This window comes from Amblyomma maculatum, chromosome 6 (assembly GCF_055883805.1).
Source record: "Amblyomma maculatum isolate TAMU_Amacu chromosome 6, ASM5588380v1, whole genome shotgun sequence".
NCBI lineage: Eukaryota > Metazoa > Arthropoda > Arachnida > Ixodida > Ixodidae > Amblyomma > Amblyomma maculatum.
Window position 1 is genome coordinate 172,504,682 of NC_139349.1, and position 6,761 is coordinate 172,511,442.

The window sequence follows — 6,761 nt, forward strand, 5'->3', positions numbered from 1 at the left end:
TGCAAATGAGTTGTGCTAGTTATCGAACCGAATTAATTAGTGCTAATTATTTAACTGCACTTGAAGCCAAATTTTGCATTATAGATGGCCAACAAAGGGCAAGTGTAAACGCATTATGCTAGCTAGCCAGACTTAGATAAACATCACAACAGAGCTAACACACTAACTAGGCTTACCACGAACTGCTTCGAAATGTTTTTCTTTGCCCGTGCATATTTGCGTGCAGTAGGTCTTATTTAGCGTGCACCCGCTGACAATAAATTAGTCATGAGTGCATCTTCCGTTCATAGGTTTGTCTCATCAGTGTGAAAGTGGCTTTTGCACTTTAGTTTTGTGCACTGAATAAAACAGTTGCACACTTTCAATGCGATCAAGGAGCGCGGACAACCATTCATTGACCGCAATTCGCCGAACATTATTAGGCACTGGTGTCAAGAAAGCTTTCGAGTATACTTGGTATACCTATGAAAGAATGATTTCTATATCTCTAGGCAAGGTAAACGCCTCTCGATAATGTAATATTATACTTGAGAAACCGAAGGTTCCCGTCCAACGCCCAGTAGTCATGATCAAAAAGAAGTGTGTGTGTGATCATGTGAACACCCCCTGCACATTGGCCGTATCCTTGATAAACCCAAACCATGATTGAGAAGGTCAACTCAACTATTTACGGCAGGCCTGAAAATCGCACCTGAGTGGTTGCAGTTTCGTTTCGTCGTGTTCTCCTTTTGTAGCCATTGTTTGAGACGTCCAACTCCACTAACATTTTATACTTACATTTTCGTGGACATAATTTTATGCATTTTATACTGTTTTTAATCATCACAGAGAAGTTTCTGATAACATGTGTGTTTATCTGGTCAGTTTAGTTATGTCTGTTTATATAATATCGCAGTGTTACGCAGCCAGTTTTTTTTTTTTTTTCGGAAAACTTTTCTATGTGATTTAGTTGCTATAAGACGCAACTGGCATTTGTTTCTTCACGAGCGTTGGAATAAAACGACTATTAAACGAATGTTTTGGTTGTCTTTTTGCAGTGAGCGCTCTATTTACTGCCCCATGCATGGCCTCATGGCTCCTTTTTGGCTACTTTTTATTGCTCTTCCTCTGGTTGGCTACTTTCTGGCTACTTTTCCCATTTTTGTGGCGACTTTTCGTTTTTTGGACCTGGCAACCCTGCATTTCGGCGAATGCTGAATGTGCTTCTTCGATTGTGTACCCTCGTGCAATGTGTTGCATTTCCCATGCATATGTGCTACAGAAGTGTGTACGCTTGTGAAGTGCCTTCTACATGTGGTGTTTAACGCAAACGGGCATTTATCGTGTCGGCAAGTGTCCGGGCTTCTTTTTGCTTTGCTCAGGCCGAAGGACTGCTGCACCGCTTTATGTTTGAGATGTTCGAAAGAAGAAGGCATGGACGATTTTTTTTCTGCGTGACTAAGAGGTATATGCGCCGACTACATTGCACTCGCGCTGAAATCGCACTGGTTGGTTCGGTGCCGGTGATACGAAGGCGGACAGCGTACTTTGCGGCTGACGCAATCGTCTGTAAAGGTAAGCCTATTCTCACGCATATTGCGCTTTGTGGGAACAGTGTCCTACCGGATTGCTGCATTCTGTGTCTTTTTGTGCCGCAACGCTCCAGAATGTGCTGAAATGAAAACGTGAGACACGCGCTTCTTTTCACCTGGCTGCCAAAATGACATCGCACATGTGGTAGATGTCGCGGCGAGTTACGCAGATTTCGCGCAAGAACGTCAGTCTCAACTTTCTTAAACAGAAATAATGTATGTGCTACGTTTCCTTGCATTTTGTACGTGCAGGAGGTTCACGAAACGATTTTCGTTTCTTGACAGTTTGATACTTGCGCTCAGTTCGCAACGACTCGGTTTTGTTCTACCGTTTCCGTTCGTGCGGCCAAGGTCATGTTGGCGTACTAAATTCTCCTAGCACTCTCGACTCCCCCTCCACCCTTATCTCTTACACTTCGCGCTCGCTCTCCTGAAACCTCTTTCATGCTTCGTCGTCTTCTTTCACTCGGAGCGCTGCGACGCCCCCCCCCCCCCCCCCCCCGCTTTTTTTTTTTTTTTTTTTTTTACTCGGAGCATAGGCGCGCACCGTCCTGCTGCTCGGGGAGCGTCCTCCCGCAGCCCTTCTGTTTAAACTTTTTGTTCGAGGAGGCTATGTTCGTACTCGGCGGCCGTTCAGCGCGGCACGCCTCTGCGCTCGTGCTCTCGGCATCGAAGTGCGCTGGTCGGCCGGCCTGGTTGCATAATAGTTTATTCCAAACTGCGTAAACTATATGCGCTATCATCAGCCTATGTTAACTTCCCCGCGTCTGGATTTGCCTTTTTTAATCACAATGGGAGCATTTTTAATTTTACGGGGACCATATTTTGCGGTTGCATGGAGTGTGAATTTGCATTTTTATTATGCTGCTTTTATTATGACGTTTACTTTCGCTCTCGAAGAATCATTTAGGTACGTATTTTATTTTCAGCAAGACTTCAATTAAGGCACTTGTACACGTGCTAAGTCAGCTGATGTGGTTCAAACCATCCAGTTTTCATTATTTTTGTGGTCACATTTCAACATAACTGACCGCATTACTCGATTTTTGTAGTGTCTTTAGACTAGAATAAATGGATATTCGATACTGATGCCTCGGCATTCAAGTAGATGTCGACAGCTTGAATTCCGTGGCCAAATATTGTACCGAATGTTGCTATTACAGAGTTTGATTCTGACCAGATGTTTACTTTTTTTTTCTCTTTTGCTTAAATGTACATATGAAGCGGTTATCATAGCCTTAGTCGCATATGTTTACCTTCTTTGCTCATCACAGTGCGCATATTGCAGGCAAATTTGTTACTTACTGTTATTAAAAAATTTGTAATGTATGTGTTGAAAGCAGTTTACTGATTTAAAGGGCCCAGAAAACAATTTGACTTTCATATGCTAACGATGCATGTCTGTAGATTGTCTCTAAGAATTGAAGCCTACTTTTTAAAGCTGAGCGGGGACCCTTAGTTTAGAGATATATTACATATTTTATTGCCATTCAGCCGTCGGCCAAGTTGAGGGAAGGAGGGTCATAATTTTTGCTTTGTTATTTTTTATATTAGACTTTCCTTAATATTGCTTGCAGTTTGGCGATGAGTGGCAAAATACTGATGGTTTTTGCAGTTTTCTAACCTTAGTAAATATTTGTATTTGCTGTTTGCTAATGCCAGTTTTTTTTTTCAGATATGTACAAAGGCATCAATTGCCTTAGCTTTTGTACAATGATTTTTAATATTCAGTTACTTGAAACATTGAGTAAAATGAATTCTTTATGGCTACCATTCACACAAACTTGCAGTTCTTACATGACGTCAACATGCTGATCAAGAAGGACGGCAAAGAGGCAGTTGAAATTGGCCTTAACAAGACACTTGTCTTGGTTTTGAAGGACACCATTCGTGCAAGAAAAAAGGACATTGCCCGGGTGCTCGAAGTATGTTCTGAGGGAATGCGTGAAAGGAGAAAGAAGCGTAAGTATTAAGCTGTTTCCTTAATGTGCTATCTAATTGGCAGTTTTTCGCTAAATGCCTACATTTTTGCCATTTTGCATTGCCTTATAGATATACTAAAAACATAGCTGAGCATCAGAAAGAATAATAAAACCATAACTAGCCTGTGCATTTCTTCATATGTAACAATTTTCGCATTAGCTAAATTTAAATTACCTATTGTTCTTCTTCATTGTAATGGTGCAGCCTTTTCGAATCTGTTCAACTAGTAGCAGAGAATTAGATGATACCTGATTCAAATCTTCACAAGCTTTGCTAATTTTTGCTGTCAGATGTTTGGCTTTCAGTTTGCATGCCTCTACATGTTTTCAATTTTGTTTATTTGCCTTCCTAAATTAGACAATAAATTATCGCCTCAGAACTCGGCTGTCTCTTTTTACCTGCAAGGAGGTACACCATTGTTGTGTTGCTTATTTCTATTGTAGATGTACAGACAGTATGCATTCTGCAACTCTTGGCAAACATTGGGAACCAGCCGGGAGCTCTGGATGTTGTTTGTATCATTTGTAAGTTTTCTCTGTCATTTGAATATTCAGGAAGCCTACTTGAAACCGACATTATTAGCGAATTTTCTTTGTTTCTAAAATGGTTTACAGTCTAACTTGTAATATGTATTAGTGATTCATAATTCAAATAGAAATACTACACCAGTTTTCATCACAACTGTGAATTCTTTGCTGTGAAAGGATTATTTGCACTGTAAGTACAATCAAAAGCACTTTTAAGAGACTCCTGCCATCACATGCTTACCACGTCATATTGCATACAAGAGTCACCTGATGAAGCACTGGTAATGTCAAGATTGGTGCAGTGTGCCATTTGACTAAGCACTCTGCTGCAGTGGACCAGCAGTGCTTTATCAGATGGCTCTTGCAGGCAGCTTGGTGGGGTTTAGCATTTGCTGGAAAGGGGTCTCTCAACCTGCTCATGCATGCTAGTACCTAACATGTTCCTAATGTCTGGAATATATAATCTGAGACTGCTTCAAAAGAAATATTTGCCACATTGTCTTATCCTACAGGCTTCTGAAGGTAGGTAATGCAGTTTAATAGCTGTTTTAAAAAAATGCTATAATTTGCTAGCCAAGTTTGAAATGATGTAATAATTTTAATTCTTCTGAGATTAGGTTTACCACATTAGTTGGGAGAAAATACTGTTTTGTTTCAAGGTTCTTGCTGTATAAATATAATGCCTTCAACTACAGATGCTAACATTTCATGCATTAACCATGTGGCACTGTCATAGACATTCTCATTTATAGTAAACATTCTCAATAAATCCAAATTGTTATTTTTGCATTTCAAGTTAGTCAACATATATTTAGTATTCGAACCTTTAGTATTTCAAAGTGCTCAGACTGCCTGTCGCTATAACGATTACAACTTCTTGAACGCTTGAGCTTCCTGCCGCCTCTTGAGGCTCACCACTGATGTTCTGGATGTCTATGCATACAATGTGCTATGCGTGGAAAATGTTTTAACATGCCATGCTTCAGTGTTGACATTTTTTAGAGCTTCTGCTGTTTGGTTGTTTGGTAATGGTCTGCTGTTGCACATGTAATTGTCGCTCAACTCAAAGCTCCAGTGTACACTTTTAATGAATAATGTGTGATGAAGTTTCAGAACTGCCACATAGAGCAGCGAGAACACTTTTTCCTTGTTACTAAACCTTAAATTTAAACACTTCAGGAAGCATTGCGATGACCTAGGGCTTGGCTGGTTCATACTTAGCACAAAAAGACGTGCAAAAGTTCAGAAATGCATTATGTGTTATGTATTACATGCACTTTGTTTTTGTTTTTTTTTGTAGTGCCTCATCACTAAGTATGCTCTTTCCACGTTTTTTTTTTGTTTGGTTCTGCAGTATCTACTTGGCCAGTGCAGGGTATGCTGTAGGCCTTGTGTGAAACCTTCAATTGAGCCAGCTGTTAATATTTTAGTAGTAAACACCGTGCTCCAGTGCTGTTTATTGTTTATTTACATTTTTAACTATCATAATAAGCATTCCAGTTGATGTGAAATGAAAAGTTCGTGGGGCAGCATTGAAGTTCTCTAACCCAGGTGCTTTTGATGAGTGTAGCCATTTTTGTTTGATAAAATAGCTTGCATAATCTAAAATTACCATGCAACAACATGCTGCATGAATAAAAATGGGTTGACCTTATGTGCTCTCATTTATGACTTGATCAGACTGCTGGCTTTGTGCCTCCTGAACCAACCATAACAGTATACTCTGCATTGTTAATTGTGAGATAACCACCACTGGTTTCCGATAGGGCCCTTTTCCAGCACACTGCTGTACACTAAAGGGGCATTGGCGTATTCTAAATATAGAGTAGAAAATATGTTGAATTTGCTTTTTGCCAGGTGCAGTGCATATTTACACAGCTGCTCTGTTATGCACTTCTTTCACAATTTTATCAAGGAACAGGAAGAAAAGCCTGCCACGCCGTGCGTCGGATATACTGGGAGCAGCATCAAAGAAGCTGAAGAGCATTTCCCCTTCATTCAGCAGCGGAAGCTTCTTCGAGTCATCGACTCTACTTAGGGTATTGTTCCAATAATGGGTCGATTTTGGCTGTTCAAATTAGACATATGACAAGGGGTCTGACAATTTCTGCTGCTTTATAGAGTACCTCTTTTTGGGCGTCTGCGTGTCGAAGCCAAGATGCGCAGCACGACGCTTTATTTCATCGCTTAAGGCCGAATTTTATGCAAGCGCACGCGTTGACACTGAAAAAGCATAGTATTAATATTGTGTACTGCGATTATTGTTGCATACGACTAAACGTTTTGTTGTTGTTTTTTCAGTAATGTCACCATGCTGTTGTGTTCATTGTTCGGTTCTGTTTTTGAAAAAAATTGTATGCTTTGTTGTCTGCATTTGTTGGAACTGTTTTGCTTCTTTCATTTTTTTAGATATTTACGTACATACCATGCATGTTTTTGCCCGTCTGCTAGGCTCTCGGTATAGAGTGGCAGTATTGTTAAATAAATGAGGTTCCATAGCGCGCATCAATGAAGAAACAAAACACAAGTGCCTCCCTGTCCCCCCCCCTCCACCAGCACCCGAGCACCCACTAGCCCGAACCCTGACCCTTCTATGCCGAATAAAAGACTTCCAGTTTCCTTCTGTGTGACATTTTCTTGTAACATGCTCTGTAAATTTCAAAAAACAATCACACTGGCT

At 40.5% G+C, this 6,761-nt stretch overlaps 1 long non-coding RNA gene across 1 annotated transcript; it reads left to right on the forward strand.

Annotated features, from left to right (window-relative positions):
• Positions 1–1,233: 1,233 nt before the first annotated feature.
• On the forward strand, positions 1,234–6,289 carry LOC146187413 (uncharacterized). Its single transcript, XR_014707928.1, has 4 exons — positions 1,234–1,554; positions 3,362–3,533; positions 3,998–4,078; positions 5,997–6,289. It is a non-coding gene; the product is annotated as an uncharacterized LOC146187413 (long non-coding RNA).
• Positions 6,290–6,761: the final 472 nt, after the last annotated feature.